The 19,988-nt window shown below is 45.4% G+C and overlaps 2 non-coding genes across 2 annotated transcripts; both read right to left on the bottom strand.

Moving 5' to 3' along the window:
* Positions 1–12,537: 12,537 nt before the first annotated feature.
* On the bottom strand, positions 12,538–12,609 carry TRNAQ-UUG (transfer RNA glutamine (anticodon UUG)). The gene has a single exon. It is a non-coding gene; the product is annotated as a tRNA-Gln (tRNA).
* Positions 12,610–12,615: 6 nt separating this feature from the next.
* Positions 12,616–12,687, bottom strand: TRNAE-UUC (transfer RNA glutamic acid (anticodon UUC)). The gene has a single exon. It is a non-coding gene; the product is annotated as a tRNA-Glu (tRNA).
* Positions 12,688–19,988: the final 7,301 nt, after the last annotated feature.

The raw sequence follows: 19,988 nt of genomic DNA, 5'->3' as shown, positions 1-19,988 counted from the left end.
ACATGTCTGCGTTGAGCTAAGCTGAAGCTCTGGCACGTGGTGTTCAGAACAATTCAGAAAACTGGAGAATTATATGAAGACTTTCTTCATCACTAAAGCAAGCTTTTTAAATGATAAAACAACAGCATGATATAAATGCCGAGGAGAAATAGCTTAGACAATCTAAAAAGCAATATATTCCCAAATTATAAAGAAATTGAAGCATAACTCGAGAATTTCTAGGCTTATCATCTGAATGCATTTGGTTCCTTTTTTATTGATATTTGAATTCTAGTTCGGCATGTCTGAAACGATATTGATACTTATATTAGTGAATCGGTTACGTTACGAAGTTCAGTGTTCATTGGCTTTAAGCGACGTTGTATGAATAGAAACAGTTTCTCATCTCGCTGTATTGATACACGCCTTCACGACTTCGTGAGAGAAGCGCTTAACTTGTCTGGAACCATTGCTGCGAATTTCCGTAAAGCAAACGGTCAAGCGAGAGCGTGGTATGAACACAAAGTAACGCTCAATTTCACTATGTTGGCGACTGAACATAGCCTCAACGTTGTTACAAAATTTTATCGGAAATAAAAACATAACCGTCCAGCAAAAGAGAGCACTATGCACTGAAGACAACGATTAAAAGGATTGATTGATATGTGGGGTTTAACGTCCCAAAACCACCATATGATTATGAGAGACGCCGTAGTGGAGGACTCCGGAAATTTCGAACACCTGGGGTTCTTTAACGTGCACCCAAATCTGAGCACACGGGCCTACAACATTTCCGCCTCCATCGGGAATGCAGCCACCGCAGCCGGGATAACGATTAAAAGCATGATCCTGTAAGTACGGAAATAACATCGCATGCGTCGGTGCCCCCGCAGAGCTTCCGCAACTTACGCCAGCCACGCTGAGGTCGAACTCGCAGCAAGCGCGGTTTGCTTCGGCTTGCGAAGTGATGCACTCCATGACACGCACTCTCGGCATTTTCCCGACCATAATGTTATCGAGGTGGCCTTGATTGATTGATTTGTGGGGTTTAACGTCCCAAAACCACCATATGATTATGAAAGACGCCGTAGTGGAGGGCTCCGGAAATTTCGAACACCTGGGGTTCTTTAACGTGCACCCAAATCTGAGCACACGGGCCTACAACATTTCCGCCTCCATCGGGAATGCAGCCACCGCAGCCGGGATAACGATTAAAAGCATGATCCTGTAAGTACGGAAATAACATCGCATGCGTCGGTGCCCCCGCAGAGCTTCCGCAACTTACGCCAGCCACGCTGAGGTCGAACTCGCAGCAAGCGCGGTTTGCTTCGGCTTACGAAGTGATGCACTCCATGACACGTACTCTCGGCATTTTCCCGACCATAATGTTATCGAGGTGGCCTGCTTGTCATGCTGTGTCGCCGCGAACAATTTTATCCCCTTCGGCGGGCTACAAGGCACAAGGTTTGCGTCAGTAAAAATGGCCGTATATAGCTACTGTGTAACTACACAAGTTTTTCTTTTTTTTTACAACCTAATGCGGCAAGAATGAGACTGGGTGGTTCACAGATATATTTCGAAAACAAGAGGAAATTTAAGCTCTCGATTTTTTTTTGTGGTAGAAGCAATGTGTCTAACATAGATATACTGAAAATTTGGTCTTGTTTGGACGCTGATTAAATCCGTTAGCCTCGCAGTCACTTCAGCTATCCGTCTTCAGTCTCAAGGGGCGTACAGCTTCAGTTCTGAGTGGTTGTTTACGGAAGGTTTTGCATCTTACACGAAATGAATGGCTAGTACGAAAATACTGCTAAAAGGAGGCCCCTAAACCAAATGACAAAGCATGTTGTATTTCACACAAAGAGACTGTAAAGTGGGAGGTAGAAAAAAAAAAGGAGTCCTGACGTTTACATACATCATTAACTAAGGTATTCCCGTGCTTAGGTCGTCCACCATGGTATATAGTATAGCGGTTGTGGTGTTTGGCAGTAGACTCGAACGTCGTGGGTTCGAGCCCTGTCACGGCTGCCGCATTTCGAATGAGACGAAATGCTAGAGGCATGTGTACTGTGGGTTTTCAAAGTTTCCGATGCCCTCCGTTACGGCGTGCCCTTGGTATGTGAATAATAGATTGACATGTAGGGTTTAACGTCCCAAAACCGCCATATGATTATGACAGACGCCGTAGTGGAGGGTTCCGGAAATATAGACCACCTGGGGTTCTTTAACGTGCACCCAAATCAGAGCCCACAGGCCTACAGCATTTTCGCCTCCATCGAAAAGACAGCCGGGATTCGATCCCGCGACCTGCGGGTCAGCAGCTGAGTACCTTAGCCACTAGACCACCACGGCGGGGCGTGCCTTTGGTATGTAAAACCACAGTTATGTCCGTACTTCGGCTAGATATGTTTCGCAGTTTCTGGTCAACAAAAAATTTAATCAGGAAAAAGAACAGAATGAATCACGCGAATAAGCCGCTTTCATTGTTTGTGACAACTATGATAGGGAAGCTTCAATAAGTGATGGAATCCAGACCGTTCTTTCTAAAATTTCAAGACTTTTATATACAGTTTCTCATTTGGAGTAAACTATATATTTTGATGCACGAAAGACAAGTTTACGACATGCGTCCCACTTGTTCGACTGCAACGAGCGAATAGGCATTTCAGTCTGTTCACGACACACTGCAGTCGTTCGAGCAGTATCAATAGGCCAAATGCCTCATTCGCGTTTGTAAAAAAGTGCGTCGCCATTATGCGACTGTACTCTTGTACCTCCTCACGTTAACAACGTAGTTACTTCAGAATAAATGTATTTACAAGCAGTAAAATCATCGTATAACAGGAATTTTACAAGCATGGTCCTTTTATAGCATGAAATACTGCTGACACTCAAATATGAAAACCATCTTTAAAAACAATTAGCAAACTTCGGCATGCATTTATAGAAGAGACTGCTTACTCCACTCCATATTTATTTTCATTTACTTTATTTTATTCTCTATTTACTCCTTTTTGTTTTGTTATAATCGTGGCTTGAAACACTGCCAGCCAGCGAACGGTTCAGCCCATGGCCTAAACTGTCGCTGGGTAGCAATATTTGCACATGTCAAGAAAGAAGCACATGTCTCACAGTGAGCGTTATTCGATGAACCAAAAGCTGTCATACCTTGAATGAATTGATCTTCCCTACCCGAAGGAAATTCATCGTGTTTTGAGCACGTTTCTGTTCGTTCGTGCGCACTTAAGCAGCTCTCAGTTCGCACATAGGAGAATGGGTGAGCTGCTTGCATTTGCTAAGGAAATGAACATGGAATGCTGTACTTTTGACATTGTTCATGCAGAAGACGAAGCTTATAGTTTTGCGCACGTAGCGGTAAATTACACGTCTCTGTAACGTTTTTGTATACGATAGTTACCTGCTTTCGATCAAAATGCCAACAGACCTAACTAACGCAAACCTAAAGTAAATGTGCCAATTTTCTCAAATTAAAAATGTAGTCAGCATTGTTTCAGCGCAGTACAACGTCACTTGTACAGCACGGCCAATTTATCATTCAAATTTTTTTTTATTGCAGAGCTTTGAAGAAAGTGTAAGCCTCATTTTATTTTCGAATTCAGATTGCCGGCAGAATAATGAATGACATGTCACCATAAACGGCAACGTCACTTGTTCGATAACTTCTCTGGCGCTTACCCTGCAGCAGACGTTGCGAACTTGTTTCGAATCCCACGCTGGTCAGGTGAGCCGGCAGGAAGAGTCCCGGATATGTCGGACAAAAAGCGCGCCACAGAGCACCAAGTTCAGTCAAATGTGATCAGTAACACCCAGTGTCAATAGTCACCGCCACCGACGCCTACCACTGACGGCTACCTATTCAGATACTCTTCGATCCGTGGTCCACCTCGAGGAGACAACACTGCGAAACGTTTGTCACTCGCCCTCCAGCGAGACTTGGCGCTCTAAGAAACACGTGAAACGAATCTTTAAAAAGTTGTGTCCGCCGTTCCGTGTCGCTGCACCTTTGTCAGTCGCGGACACCGGTGCAAGGTGGTCGGTCGTCACCGCACACACACCTCGGGCAACGCTGACTGGGAAGCGTCGTTGCCGTCGCTAGGAGCGCGTTGTGAATGACAGAAGTCCGGCGGGGGTGTGCGCGGGGCACTGCCTGACGCGCCGGGCGACGCCACACGGGCCCAGGTGTTAACGCACCGCACTTCCTTCGGTCTTTCCTTTCTCGGGTGAAGCACGTTGGAGAGCGGTCGTATGTGCTACGGCCGAAAAGCACGCGGTGCCGTGCCCTAGAGCACTCAGGCTCGCAAGCCGGTCGACTCCCCTGCGCGCCGGTCAGGCAGGAAGAGAAGGCGTGCGTACCACTCGCCGCGGCGGCAGCTAGCAGCCTACTTTGCCGGCTCGACGCTCCTGCTTCGGCCACGGGCGCTCGCTGTGCCAGCGCACTTTCTTTCCCCCGCGCGCGGTGCCACGCCGGTTCCCTGGCGGCAAGCCCCCGAACTCAAACGCCCGGCAGTGGCGCTTCGCCTGCCACCCCGCCAGTAAAAGACACAGAAAAACATTGTTTTATGGTCCACTTAGTCGACACCATCGCCTATGTCCTCTTGTTCCCTGACACTCAATCGTCTCGGTGCTTTTAGCCGTTACCATCATTTATAAACTCAGAGAAGAGCAATCATGTCTTCAGAAAAGCTCGATGAGAGTTAAAAAAAAAAAGAACACGATGCCAGGTTCGTAGTTCATCCCATCGACGTTTGCAGAAGGTGTCACCATGGTAACTGGTAACTGAAAAGAAATAAGACAGGAGGACCAGGAACGAAAGACAAATGACCTCTGCATGGAAGGTAAGCGCATTTCGTTCATTCGTTCATTGAACCACACAGTAGTAGAGGGGTAAATTGCTTCAGACTCCTCCACAATTGAGATTTTCGAATAGGGCAGGTACGAAGGGTGTCAGAGGGCATCCGACTCGTCAGGCAGCCAAATCTGCTCCCTACACATTAAGGCCCATTCTTCACAAAGGATAAACGCCGAACAACATGCCATCGTTGTAATTGCACAACCCTTATAAGATGAAAAATATACATGTCAATGGCAGGGGAAGTGTGCGAAAAGATTCAGGCAAGATAATGAGTGCTACAACAAAAGATAATGCCGCCAAGTGTCAAATTAGGAAGAACAGAGAAAATGAACGAAGTAAGGGAAGGGTACACTAAACGGGTATACTATATAAGATGAGCAACGGAATAGCTTACGTATTTAGTGAAACTGGTCTCAAACTGAAAGATGAAACCATGCAATTATGAACGCGACAGCGTTAAATAGCCCGTATATGCAGCAAGTTGGCCAGGTTGGTATAGATGCATAACTTCGAATACGCAGTGCAAAATACAGGAATGCAATAGATAAAGACGGGGACAGTACAAGCGCCAACTTCAAACGATGCCTTATTCTGCTCAATAGCACGAAAGGTTTTTCTCGACAGTCCAAAGGATTTTTTTCACAGTGAAAGGTGAGATCACAACCAGGCTGCCATAGTCGTCTGCCGCCACCGCCGGTATCCATAACCGCTATCACACGAAAAATAAAACGAAATAAGAAAAACAAACCAAGGATGCAACGTGTTTCTAACCTGGATTATCTCCGTGCCAGCCCAGTATTCTATACCGGGCCACGCCGGTCTTTCTTTTATTATTTTTCAGTTTTACCCGTTTTTCGACAAGCCACATGCATGCTCGAAACTCCTGCACAGAAAAGCCCTATACAGGCGTTATGTCAAGAAGAAACCTCGTAAACGTACGCAATGTAACGTGGTAGAAGAATAAACTTACAACCAGGTGTCACAGAATGCGACTTGTGTAACCAGGCGTCCCGCAAAAAATAACGCATTATGAGTGGGCCGTTGAATGCTTGAAGCCCATTAGGCTCAGTCATGATTCTTCATCTTCATCAGCCACCGAATCAATTAAAGGAGTAGTGAGTACCTGGCAAGCGTACTTGCATTGGTATAGCACCAAAAGTGTTTGCAATGAATTCTAGAAATGGTGCTCTTCCAGCTTTCACTGTGACTGTGCTGCACTTTCCGCACAGGCCGAGGCGTTGATTGATTGATATGTGGGGTTTAACGTCCCAAAACCACCATTTGATTATGAGAGACGCCGTAGTGGAGGGCTCCAGAAATTTTGACCACCTGGGGTTCTTTAACGTGCACCCAAATCTGCGCACACGGGCCTGCAACATTTCCGCCTCCATCGGAAATGCAGCCGCCACAGCCGGGATACGAACCCGCGACCTGTGGGTCAGCAGCCGAGTACCTTAGCCACTAGACCACCGCGGCGGGGCAGGCCGAGGCGTTCTTTTGTTACTGTCATTATATGATCGTGATCAGTGTGATCGTTGTGATTTGTAATACTTTGTATTATTGGGTGTTCCGAAATAAACCTGGTTTGAAGTTGGCGCTTGGGCTGTATACGTTTTTTTTTGTATACGTGTCTTTTGCGGTACGCATGCGAAGTCGAAGAGCTTATATGGCAGAAGGTCCGGTGTCAGCGCCATTTAGTGTGGGTGAAAAATCTTGATGAACCCAAACAAAAAAAAAAAAACCTTAAGGACTCTTGAGATTCGCCTTCAAAAGTAGAACGTGGCAGGGTAATTGGGCTCCGTTCGCCTCACCTTCTCAATCACTAGCGTGGCTTCGTTTATGAGCGGACATGCGCCTAAGCCATGCCGCAAGAAAAGGAACGTGTGTGCAACTGCATATCCGTCATTTCCAACCACCGTTGAATATTTTCCGTAGCGATAGCGGCGAAATACCCTGTACGACATAATTCTTCCATTTGCAGTGGCTGAGGTACCCACTGCAGGTCTGTTGTAAGGCGACACGCGCACCTGTGCAGTAGCACGCGCGTTGGTGGTTTTGTTGAGAATTCATTACGCCCGTGTGCTTCGTAACGGCTGGCCCTTGAAACCAAGCAATCGCATGCACAATTGACACTTTTTGACGCCTGGTGTCATTCTGCGCGTCTGCCACGCAATATTACACGTGTTAATAACACTCCTCGCACTACATACCATTTATACTTTTTTAACGCGTTAGTGAACTGCAGCCACTTTGCAAATTTCTACCTATCCTCCTATCTTCGCCTGGGTGGTCGTGTGATTATCTCCTGAGCTTTCGGTAAACCAAAATTAGTATGTGAAAGTAAAAGGGTTTGATGAATATGACTATCTGTTCATAACTGAATAACATATTGCCACATGGTGTTCTGTGCCAGTGAACAGTGGCTCAGTTCTGTGCCGGTGAACAACGAAGACGAGCAACCCCTGCCAGCGGAGACGTCCTTCTTGGTCTCTGAGATTTTTGACAGTCGCGTCCCTTTATACGTTCCTTCGAGCTCTTAGTACGTGACAATATAAAAATCTCGTCGCCTAAATTTTTAAACAATATCATTTAGTTGCATAATTGGTAATTCAAACGCAAGAGCGTTAAGAAAAACTGACATCGTCAGCGTTGACCAGATGAATTCAAGGAAAATATAACGGCCCAAGCAGGTAGCGAACCCAAGAATTCTGCGTGCTAATCAAGTATTTTTCCGCAGAACCAAAACAGGTCTCGAAGCTGCTTTCGAAAAACACACAATGCAGGCACAATGTTGGTGAAACGTCAATTGTATACGCTGATTTTATAAACATTACATATGTGCTCCCACGACACAGGCGACGCGTCGGTTTCACCTGAGTCGTATAGTTATGCGCCTTCACTAAAGTTGGTGCACATAGCACTAGCTAGGGCTACCACTTTCGCAAGAACAAGCTCTACCTATCAGCTTACTGCTTCTGGTGTTAATGATATTCAGGTTGCTGTTGACATTGTTACGCAGTTGTAAGAAAATGGTTTACTGAAGATATGCGAATGTTTAACTTACGTAGTTTCGTAACGTTTCACTAAAAAAAATTACAATGAAGACAGCTTCACTCCACATGCTTCGTTTTTTCGTAGAAAATTTCAACTTAGGCGTGGCTCTGTGGTACAAGCTATTTGATACGCAGGAGTGTTGAATACTGGTTGAATTATGGTTCCAATAACTCCAACTATATAAAACACGGAATAGCGTTATCTGATGTCCATTCTGCCTTAGAATAAAATGTGCATTTGAGATAGAGGACCAAGTTGTGGAGCAAGTACATGGATTTTGGCAGGCAGGCTATACCCAGATATATTATCGACAAAGACGGCGATAAACTGTTGAAAGCAACAAAGATCCCAGAACAGGCGTCAGATTATAAATGAAACAGTCGCAGATCAGAATTTGCTGTAATTTTTTATGCGCAAAGGTTATAAGAGTGATTATAAAACTAGCAAAACACGACCGTATGAATGTATTCTTTATCGCGCTAAATGAACCGTCTAAATTAAGTGCAACGGTGGACAGAACGCTTAATAAATAGCCAGTGGGAAAAACCACAAAATATATGGGGCGCAAGGCATGCTTTTCAGTACGTTGATTGCCGGGTGAATGTCAACTAGATTCCAAATTTCTGCGATCGATAATCGCCCAAATCGAAAGGGGCATTACCGTGAGGCTGAGTGAACGACGGCGATCACTGGCGGAAACCAAGTCTTCACACTCGACTTGACAGCTTACTTCCAAGACTGCGGGTGCTCCCCGCAATTAAGAGGTGCTTTGAAACACTTTTTCAAGTAACCATAGAATGGATTCTACACAAGAATTGCCTTAGGAATTCAACGCCGCAAAAATTTTAAGAATTCATCTAGTATATACAAGTGGAGTTACAAAGACTTGTTGCACGCTGCAAACGCATTGTTTCTTCTCTCGTCCCGATGAAAGCACTGGAAGCAAAGCAGGTAGGCATGGCAGGGGCAAAAAAAAGTAACGCGCACTTTATGACCTTGAGCACTGTTTTCTTTTTCTTTTTTCTTGAAATACACGGCTTTCTCAGTGTGATCGTGCGCTCATATGCGCTGACAAGTCGCGGCCTGCTGCGCCGATTCGTGTAACTACCGAGCGCGCCGTGTTCAAATCAGCCAATGGCTGGTAGATGGCCTTCTACGAGCAATTTTTGAGCGTCTTCCGTCATTTGTCGAGAGAAGAGAAAGCAATTTTCAGCTGACTTTGATCATTTATAGTGAATTCCAGGCCGCATGCTGCGCTATAATATTTCGCTCACGTGTTCTGGGGATCGGCAGTGTTTCCTGACCATGCTCAAAAAGTGTTGCAGGACCCCTTTAAGGGTGTCCTTGTTTTATTTAAGTATAAAGTGCAGCTTGAGCCTGAGATCCCTGAAGCCCTCCAAATCCGAAGTTAAGGGAAGGTTATGCCAGTGAACCAAGACTATATGAGACAAAGATTGTAACTACGTGCTAAGGACGGGTGACGGCGTCGCCCCGCCACGGTGGTCTAGTGGCTAAGGTACTCGGCTGCTGACCCGCAGGTCGCGGGATCAAATCCCGGCTGTGGCGGCTGCATTTCCGATGGAGGCGGAAATGTTGTAGGCCCGTGTGCTCAGCTTTCGGTGCACGTTAAAAAACCCCAGGTGGTCAAAATTTCCGGAGCCCTCCACTACGGCGTCTCTCATAATCATATGGTGGTTTTGGGACGTTAAACCCCACAAATCACTCAATCAATCAATCAGGTGACGGCGTCGGTTAATGTATTCTGTATCTTCAGCAATGTTTTTTTTTTAAATTTAGGTGTTGAAGAGTGGGTTAATTTTGTGGCTTCACTAGAGGTCAGGGGCGTTGCCTCTACCTTTTTGTAGGAGGTTTACCCAGAAGTGAATTCCTTCCGAGGCTCAAAAAGGCGGGGAAGTAAGGGCTAAATTTTGACAATATTTGCTCTTGCTGGGCCATAGCGGGCGAAAAAAATATCTAAATCAGCCTACGTCATGCCCCTCCTCCCTCGAGAACTACCTTTGTTTCCCCGTGTGTCAGCCATGTCACGAAAAATAAGTTTAAAAATGAGGCTGTTATATTGGGATAGTTGCACCACCGTGTGAGAGTTGCGGGAACTTATAAACGAACGAAGTAGACACATGGGAACAAACGTGTGTCCTTATGCTACGTAACTTCAAGATCGCGCTGCAACGACATCACTTCGTTATAAGAGAAAAAAAAAACCCTAAATTTCTAGTTTCGTAGGAGCGTCTTTTACAACTACTTTATTCATTTTGATTTTTACTGAATAGGAGTGTAGACACCGCGGTCATGTCATATGCAGCTCTAAATATATTCGAAAGATTAACAATTATTCATGTTGGAATTCTACATGTCGCTGACACTCCGATGCTTCGATTCTTTTTAAGCGGCGGGGCTCCTTACGGCCAGGACTTATCGGCATCCATCACAAAACACAAAACTGAAACCGAAACTGAGCACCTACATGACGTAAAAAAAAAAACGAGAATGTGTGTGCAAAAATCCGACTTTTCCAATCAAGTATGGACAATTTTCCGCCGCTGGTTTGCTTATTCAGATATAGATGGTGCCAAAACACTATGAACTTCTCCTTACTATGGCCAATGCTTCCTAGACTAGATGCCTGCCGCATTAGAAAAAAACCGGCTGTCACACCCTTTCCCTCCATCTTTTTCGATTAGTGTCAGTCGTTAGCGCCATTTGTGGCGGATGGTGAAACAACTAGACGTTTTGCATAGCCTGCGAAATGGTCATGTATAGTTGCAGATTTCGAATAACTTTCGACTGATGCGCCCCTATGCCCTCCCCCCCCCCCCCCCCAAAAAAAAACACCGTGATGATAGTGTTGATCGCGAGTGCTACCGCGCGGCGCTTGCTCAAAACTGAAGACAGGTCAACTCCACTGGGAGCACGAGCCATTCGTCAGGCATGTGAATAAAAAAGGCAATGCTATGGCCGTCTTTCTGCTAAGGCATAGCCTCCTAGATTTCCCTTGTCTGCCAGGTTATCGGCGGTCACTTGGGAAGCGGCCGTCGTCGGAACTATTGTGGCGGCGCCACTTAAGTAGGGGTGTCTTCAAATAATTTTTCACGTTTTAGGAGCTTATAAGCAACAAAAATAACGTAAGAAGTTTCAAAAAGGCGTAAACGTAATTTTAATTAACCCTGCGTAAGCGCCGCCGTTATGACGACAGGCGTTTTGCGCTCATTCAGCAGGCAACCCCTTCAATATAAGGCACAGCCTCTAAAATTAGCAAACGCCAAAAATGCCGATCTAAAAGGCTAAGTACAAAGACCCTTACCCCTACGTAGGTAGCGCCACCATAGATGACGGGCGTTTCGCGCTCATCCGGCAGGCAAACGAAATTTAGGAGGCTATGGATGTGGCCTTCTGCAGCACTGCTCAACAACCGCTTCGCGTCGTCTGCTCGACGTTCTCGCAGCGTCTGCACGCACGTGAGTAGAAGCGAAACAAACGCTTTGGGAACACCCAGCAGACGACGTGACGTGGATGTCCTGAAGGGCTGTAGATGACCATTGCAGAAAGACGGCCACGGAAGAGAAAGTCAACATGGCGGCACCTATGGGTGCAGTTTCCTTCCGCCTTGATCTTATTGTGTGGCCATTCTTCATTGTATGGCCTGTGAGTTTGCAACGCATGCATTTATTTGCTTTACATATGCGTCCTGAAGCTTCGAGAGCAATGTATTCGTTGGTGTGTTGTAGGGTTTTCTCCATTATTTCTCAAATTCTCAGAGACAAGGCTTAGCAGACATGACTAAATAAACGCAGCTAATCTCCTTAATTAAGACAGTAAAGGCCTGATGTCTTGTGCCCAGCCTGAGGTGACACGAGGTGGTAGCTGATTTCACCATTTATTTATATCTGTCACGACAGTGGGCGAGTAGCACAATGAGTTTGTACCGAAGCGGGCGGTCACGTCTACACGGATGCTGCCATGTTGGCTTATAAAGCTAGCTACCGGCGCTTACAGCCACGGCCGCTTCGCTGAGCCAATGCGTTCGCTTGGGCAAGCGGCTGCAGCCAGTTTACGGCCACGTTATCGAACAAGGCAGCGCACTGGTGCCGCTGCGGAAAATTGTCTATATGACAGCACAATGCATGATTTCCTGAGCAGTCCATCCGTCTGTCCGTCCATCTGCACAACGACCAGTTATTGATGATATAAAATCGGCGGCAAGATGGTAATCCCCCTCTCCCTTCAAGGTGATTACACCCGGCGTCTTGCGTAACGACCGTGAAGGGGAGGCGGTTGCAATATTGTCACCGGTTTTGTATAACAACAAACCGGTTGTATTGCTCGCCACAAGATGATGCAAGTAGAGCCTGTGGTTGCTATCGCTCCCGCTTGAAGGCGCTACAAGCAGCCGCCGGAGTGTGCCGGCCATGCGTTCGCATGTTCCCTTTTATAAAAACTGACACTGTACGAACCTCACGCATGCAGCGAGCATTTTTTGCAGGAACAAAAAAAAAAGAACGAACAAAAGATGTAGGTGTGCTCAGAATTCGTTTTTCATTAGAAAAAAAGCGATCATTACAACTTTATTCGTGCTGAATTGGCATGCCTAATACAAAAAGAAGGAAAAAAGCAGGTCTCACCGAGATTTGAACTCGGATCGCTGGATTCAAAGTCCAGAGTGCTAACCGTTACACCATGAGACCATACACTTTCGACGCCGGGAATCGAACCCGGGCCTCCTGGGTGAAAGCCAGGTATCCTAACCACTAGACCACGCCGGATATGTGCGGCGAGCAGACATACGGGCTAAATGAGACGTCTATATACACGTGCAAAACGGCGTATGTCAAATGATTTCGCATTTAAAATTTAAAAAAAGACCTAGCAAGGAAACGGAAATATCGCGTAGAGCGGTGACCACGTTCGGAACAAAACCGGCATGTGGCATTCAAAGAGGATGAAGATGACCGACATCACTAGGATGCGCTGATCATTGTCAATCACTTTTGAAGGCGTTCATATCCTATCTTCTTTGTGTGCTTCTTGCTCGCTTTTTTGTTGGTTTTCACGCTTAAATCCTGCGCTAACTGACCACCCGATTCTTCGCATTGCCTAATGGACGGGTTACAGAAGTCAACGTGGGCGCCATGTTCGTACACTAACACAATCGGAACCCGCGTTAAGAAAACTGAGGTAATCTCGCGGCACATTTTGCATCATGTCCAAGGATAAGGAAGAAGGTGGGGGAGGAGTGGTTCACGAAGGCACTCCCGTTCCAGTCACGTCTCCAACATTTCCAAGACACGCAGGTACTTGAACGTGACACCCATGTACGGTCATGACATCACCTGGAAATCAATGATTTTGTTTGACCTTGATTATTCTGTTTGATCCTATACGACAAACACGCATCTCTGCTATCCTAAAGGGAAAAAATCAGCAGGGGGGGGGGGGGTGCCAGGATACCTTACTAGAGGTGGGGAGAATTATGCGCGGTGTTTTGGCTATGTCTGCTCCTGGGAAAGAGCAAAAGGGGAGTTTAAAATTTTAGGGAAGGGGGGAGTCTTGTTAGCCTCTGTGCACCCTACTTGAGCCACCCCTGTGGTGGTCATGGCCGCGTTTTCGTTATCGTTCTGTTCTTTTCAAAATAAAGTTCATTCGGGGGTTAGCGCCTGTTCTTGTTTGTTTTTCTCCTCCTATGTCCTATTAGTAAGCACTGCACGAACTTCGTCACGAACATTTCATAGCACTGCACACAGACAGCTAAATTGAACGATTAATTTAACGCCAGTAATTTCAACAAATGCAGGGCCATATTGATATACCCGTACTCGTATGTTGGTGGTCATGGCGAATCCTCTCTTCTGTATATTTCTTTCTTTTCGTTTTTCTAGCGAACACGCGCAGTAAGTTTCAACTATGAAATTTATTCGTGGAATGAATGCGAACGGAATGTGTAGGTCTTCCTTTCAAGTGATGTCCGCCATGGCAGATACCTCGTCTGTAACTATGTGATTTGAATAAAAATTAAGAGGGATGCTTAGAACCTTCTAAAAATGCGTAGGCGAAATCCTGGTTTGACACACTGTGGTGTGGAATGGAGTTCCGAGGCCACGCGGTAATGTATAGGTACCATGCAGCGGAGCTTTTGAAGTAAGAAGGCAGTGCAAGAACCCTCAGCTAAAGTTTTTTTGTGGTAGTGCAGCGGTGGTGGTGCTTGGCTGCTGGCCCGAAGGTCGCGGTTTGATCCCCACCACAGCTGTCCCATCTTGATGGAGGTGAGAGACCCATGTACTTCACGATGTCCGTGCATGTTCAAGAACCCCAGATGGTCGAAGTTTCTGGAGCCCTACACCATGATGTCCCTGATAATAGTACCATGCTTTTGGGACGTTAAACCCCAGATATTAATCGCTGACATCCAAACAAGCAAAAGATGTCATACTGGTCCTGGTCCCGGCTAGCAACGAACACGACTTCAGCGGCTTCCCCCTCTACACCATGCATGTTTGGCAGGGCGATCACCGCACGACCGTTGTGGAGCCTCACGATTATTCGGGCCCATGGGGCATGAAGACGAAGTAGAGGAAGTGGACACGCATGTCGCGCGCTCATGCGGTTTTAACAGAGGAGCTAAGTTTTCTGTCAGTCCGTATAGAGTGTTGACCAGAAACACGCGTTGCCTATAGCAACCACTTGGCACAGCTGTGGTGGCTTCGCATAGAAAGAGAACCATATATGATTGCGTCGCTATGGGCGAGAGATCGAGAAAATGATAGAAGACAAAAGAAAAAAATCACAAAAAATAGAGAGAGACATAAAAACAGAGAGAGAAAGGAGCACAGAAAAAAAAACGACAATGACAGAAAAAGAGGCATAGATTTCTTACACGCAAAGCTTTCCCAAGATAATTGCTTCATTCATTCTTTATTCTTTATTCAGCTGATATCGCTAAATTTGTCAGGTGAATGAAAGTGTGACATATTTCAACTTGCTTTTATGTTGTTTTGAACATTTATAGGGTTGCCCAGGGTTTGGTACTGTACTTGTGTCCTTCCACATATACTGTAGGAAAGGCTGCGCCACATCAAGATTTTATTTCTGTTATTGCTTGAAAGTTTGACGAAAGTCGTCTGGACTGGTCCATCTATATACATATTACCAGTCCTAAATTGAAGTTTTGGCAAATAGTTTGTTGGGCATCACCTTTTTTCTGTCCTATACATGGTGGAAATGAAAGTACGGGCATGTGGCCGCTTAAATAACATGAGTTATAACTCCCGCTAACGTGTAATAATGTTGCAGAGTCCACAGTTATTGCGGTTGGAAAGCCCACAACATTGAAAATTTGAGTGATTCCAATCAATAAAAATGAAAAAAAAACCCGCTCTTTTACCAGATTATCCCGCGATGCGCTTATGTTGAAGTCGCCAGCCAGTACACTGGGCAGACAAAAATCGGCTGCTTATTCAAGTTCAGCAGTACCAAACTGGACGAGTCTATAAATATCACTTGTAGTGCCATACGCTGATGTAAGGATCTGCAACATCTTTAAAACCATGAAGCTTCAGTGGTCATTGACATATGGAAATTCGCTCAGGACGCAAATACAAAGAGAATTTTCAGATACAGCGAAATTTTCCCACCGACGACGCGCTAGTTAGCGATGAGTGTATTCACTCATACAGCCACTAGAACGGCAGAACCAATTAAAGTGTAAAATTAAATTTCAGTGAAAGTAAGAATGTAGAACTGATATGCTAAAAATTTAAATATTCTTAAATTTCGAATTACCTTCCCTTCACGCTCGTAGTATTAACCTGAATAAACACATGGCATGTAAAATGAAAACAAAGTATATAAATATTGGAGAGGACGGATATTCATCGGCCTATCATGTTGAGGTCACCATTGCTCGATTGCCCTGGGGAAAGTCTTGAGTTGCGCTAACAGGTTGACTGAAGGAAGAAACAATACCGTGATATACAAAATGCAAACTATCAACAGAAGTCTATTTATTTGGGCACACACTTTTTAGAGACGGTTTCAAGGTTGCAGGAGTTGTACCCAAGAAAGCTTCCAGTCACCTCAGTTACCAGCTCCTAACGCCGAAAGTGTAAGCACGTTTTCAAGTTCCTTTTAAATGTAAAAAAATGTCTCTATTTAGTTTTCCCGAAAAAAGGAACGTGCGGAAAGTTCAACGAAACTTTTTATAATTTTTATGCATCTCAAAATAACATTGCTTTGAATATATTTTTCCAAATGAGAGAAAGAAAGTGTAGAAAATCAGCGGGCTATTTTCTAAAGCTCTTCTTGCCCACCGATGCTACTTTGGCACACCGATTGACAAAACCAGATGTCATCGAGGGGCTGTGTTTGTACACAGTTAAAGAGTCTATAGAACCAGAAAAGTGCCACCACACGTGTACGAACAACCAATTTCTTAAAAGAGAGTTCTTTGCAAGAAAAGTTAACAGGTGGCGTACTGGCATATTCAGGACATAATCCAACAATATTTTCAGCGTCTATAACATTCATTATCCCCTTATCATACATGAATGAAATAGCAGTACATGCGCCAAAAACAAGTTGGCAGCCACACGTCTTGAGATCAATCGCAAGCGATTCGTCACACGCATTTTTACATTGTTTATGCACTATATGGGACTATTATTAATATATATTCCAGTCTTGCCAGCCAACATATCGCTTATAACAAGAAAGGGGAACCCCGTAAACAACATCACGCCTGCCACAATGATCGATGACCTCGTGTTTCTCAACACACGCATTTGTTTTCCTATCGATAATACTGTGGTTGGCAGGTTAAGTTTATGAAGGGCTCAAAAAACCACTTTTACTTTAAGTTGCTTGGATATCTTGTGAAAGTTCGGAATAACAGTGACTTTTTTTTTTCAATTGACCTTTGAGATCTGCGCAGCTGAGGCCGACTGGAGAAGCTTTCTGAGCGAAGCATCGGCAACGGATGTTTGGGCGTTTAGAGGATAACCTGTTTGTGATAAACAGTCGGACTGCAGTTGAAAACTACTCACGACAGGCTTTCTGCCCACATGTCTTGGTTAGAGCATTATGATAGCAAAGAAATGACAACAGATCTTTACACTAGTTGCGAGTGTGCCAAGTGGTACGGCGAGACAGGCATATTGTCCCAAAGCTAATCGCACCAGGAAAGACAAAGTAGGTAAAAACTGAACAAAGATTATGTGAGAGAATAGAATCAAATTATTATGCAAGACCTACATAATACTACCGGGCACCTTATGTGTGAGGGTTAAAAGGCCCGTAAACAGCATCATAAAATACCGAAAACGAGCACGTTATTATCTCCTGGCGCTTCCCGTCTATGTGGCACAATTCGTGACGCCAGCCGTACGTATGCTCACGTCAAGTGAGGATGAAATAAACTCTCGACTGCTCGATTTGCGAAAGATATATATTGTGAATAGTTTCATGCTCTGCTTTGCCATGCAGTCACATATACTGTTTTTGCCTTGTCTCGCACGACTGTCATGGTGGCACACTGACTCAGGGCATTTTCGGCATATGCGACTGCGCTGGCGGGAATAGCAGGGTGTAGTCAAAAAGCGCGTAATCCTGACTGGCTGAAAGCTCAGTGCTGACATTGCTCGTGTTTTATGATAAAATAAGTGGAGCGGAAGATGTTTCACTAGTAAGAGGGGCATTAAAGGCGAGAACGAAATTACTGTCTCACCTTTGAATTCGGTGTGTTTTAGGAGGACATTTAGGGAATTAAACCGCTTTTTAAAGCAAGAATAAATAATAAGAGCCTATGACCGGTTATCTAAGAAGTCATTGTCATGCACGATGAGATTGCCATCTAAAAATCTGTAAGCCTTAATCATGTTAGGGTACCTATGCTTTCAGCCATGGCTTTGTCAGCTTAAGTTTAAGAGATGTCGCTTAAAATAGGGGCGATGCAAGACCATATACATACACCTTCTTTTAGGGGCGAAGCTCGTTAAAGGGGCACCCGTTCATCCCTCGTCGTAGTCGTAGTTCGTAACCAGTCTCACGCTTTGACCCGCAAGGTGGTGCTGGTGGGAGATTTCTCCTGTGCGTTGTTGAACAATAAAAAATTCGCAGCGTGCGCGTTAACTAAAAGCCGGACTCTCTTGTCTCTCTTTCCCAATTAGCAGCCATTAGCATGTACATTGAGCACTATCTGAAGAGAAAGGGTTGCTAGGTTATAGTCGCTGGACTTAACCTCCTTGGTTTTAGAAACGATTAGCGAGCGTTGGGCCGCAGTGCCATGAATACAGTGAACTGGTATATATACCATGAACTAGAGGTGGTTAAAGGTGGGAAGTAGACACGAAGCGCAAGCCGTAATGAAGTGTGTGTGTGTGCCACTTCTAGTTTAGTCCTTGGAATGTCCGCTGTATGGCGGTGCTTCTATATGCGGAATCTGTGATGAAAAGATGGGAGATGGTGGCACTTGGAGTGTTGACTAGATGGACGAACGGACACACAGACAGATGCATGGACGGACGCACCGATGGCTGCACGAACGGATGGACGCATGAACGGACGCAGGGACGGGCGCACGGATGGACGTGTGGACGCACGGGCGGTCACACAGACGGACGCATGGACGGATGAAAGCAAGAACCAATGGACGGACGGATGCTTCGCCCCACTCTCCATCATTCACCCCGTGGATATGCTGCCACTTTTTAAATTCAGGGCTGGCCTTCTCATATTATGTGCATTGACTTTGGGTAAGAAGGTAAAAGTTTTAAAAAGCTGTGCACAGGTACCCTACAGAAACTTTGAAAACACGCGCTCTCATACAGGTCAATGTATTCTTCAACTCCAATTATCAGTTGGTCATAGCCCCGCCACGGTGGTCTAGTGGTTAAGGTACTCGGCTGCTGACCCGCAGGTCGCGGGATTGAATCCCGGCTGTGGCGGCTGCATTTCCGATGGAGGCGGAAATGTTGTAGGCCCGTGTGTTCAGATTTGGGTGCACGTTAAAGAACCCCAGGTGGTCTAAATTTCCCGAACCCTTCTTTATACGACGTCTCTCATAATCATATATCGTAGTTTTAGAACGTTAAACCCCACATATCATATCAGTTGGTCATGAGTGATGGGGCTTAGGAATATCAGGCCTTTTACATTTATTTAAAACCATAAACAGCCCTATTAGCCAGAGGTGCAAGGGTACAATACACTGCAGGACTTCCTCTGACTTTCTTACAGTAGAAGGATCGTTAATCATCAATTGCTTCAGGTAGCCTTGAAGGAAGACAGCAATGCATTTCTGCCATGAATCACGTTCGGAAACTACCACAAATGGTGTGTAAGGTTTGTGAGTCTTTGTACGGAGAAATACCTTAAGAACATGCTGCTTTCTAAGGTAGTGGGATGGAATCCCGGCCACCGCAGCCGCATTCTTGTGTGAGGCGAAAATACTTGAGGCCCGTGTACTTTGATTTAGGTACATCCTAAAAAACACCAAATGGTCGAAATTTCCGCAGCCCTTCACTGCGGTGTCCCTGATAACCATAGAATGGTTTTAGAACGTAAGCCATCCCATGTTATTATTATCAACATACTGCTTACTACTGTTATTCATGCCAGTAACGGCGTGATAAAGGTGTAACGTCTTGCACAGCTTTCTGGCTTTGGAAAGAGCAGCATCAACCTGAGGCATAAAATCATCTTACAGCTTCGTAGGCTTTTTTCTTGGAAAATCCAAGGATGGCGAGTTCTCCCTCTTTATCGCCAGGAACCAAAAAGAGGGGCCACTGAAAACCACTTCCACCCACCTTACGGATATTTGGGGTCTGGCTGCGCTGCTGCGGGAGATGACATTAATTCATTCATAAATTCAGCGCTCTTGTTACTCTTCGGAGACGTAGCTGGATATGTCACACAAATGCGAACAGACGTATGTGGATTTACAGTAAAATTGGGGCCAAGACTTAACGAAGAATATTCGAAGGCACAGAGGTATGTATGTTCCGGGTCATGTACTCAAGTTTTCTTCGCTTTTAGTTTCTTCTTTTGAAGAGTGATGCCGGCCGCGGTGTTCTAG

Source organism: Rhipicephalus microplus, chromosome X (genome assembly GCF_043290135.1).
Source record: "Rhipicephalus microplus isolate Deutch F79 chromosome X, USDA_Rmic, whole genome shotgun sequence".
NCBI classification, from domain to species: Eukaryota; Metazoa; Arthropoda; class Arachnida; order Ixodida; family Ixodidae; genus Rhipicephalus; species Rhipicephalus microplus.
This window is presented reverse-complemented; position numbering and strand designations above follow the sequence as displayed.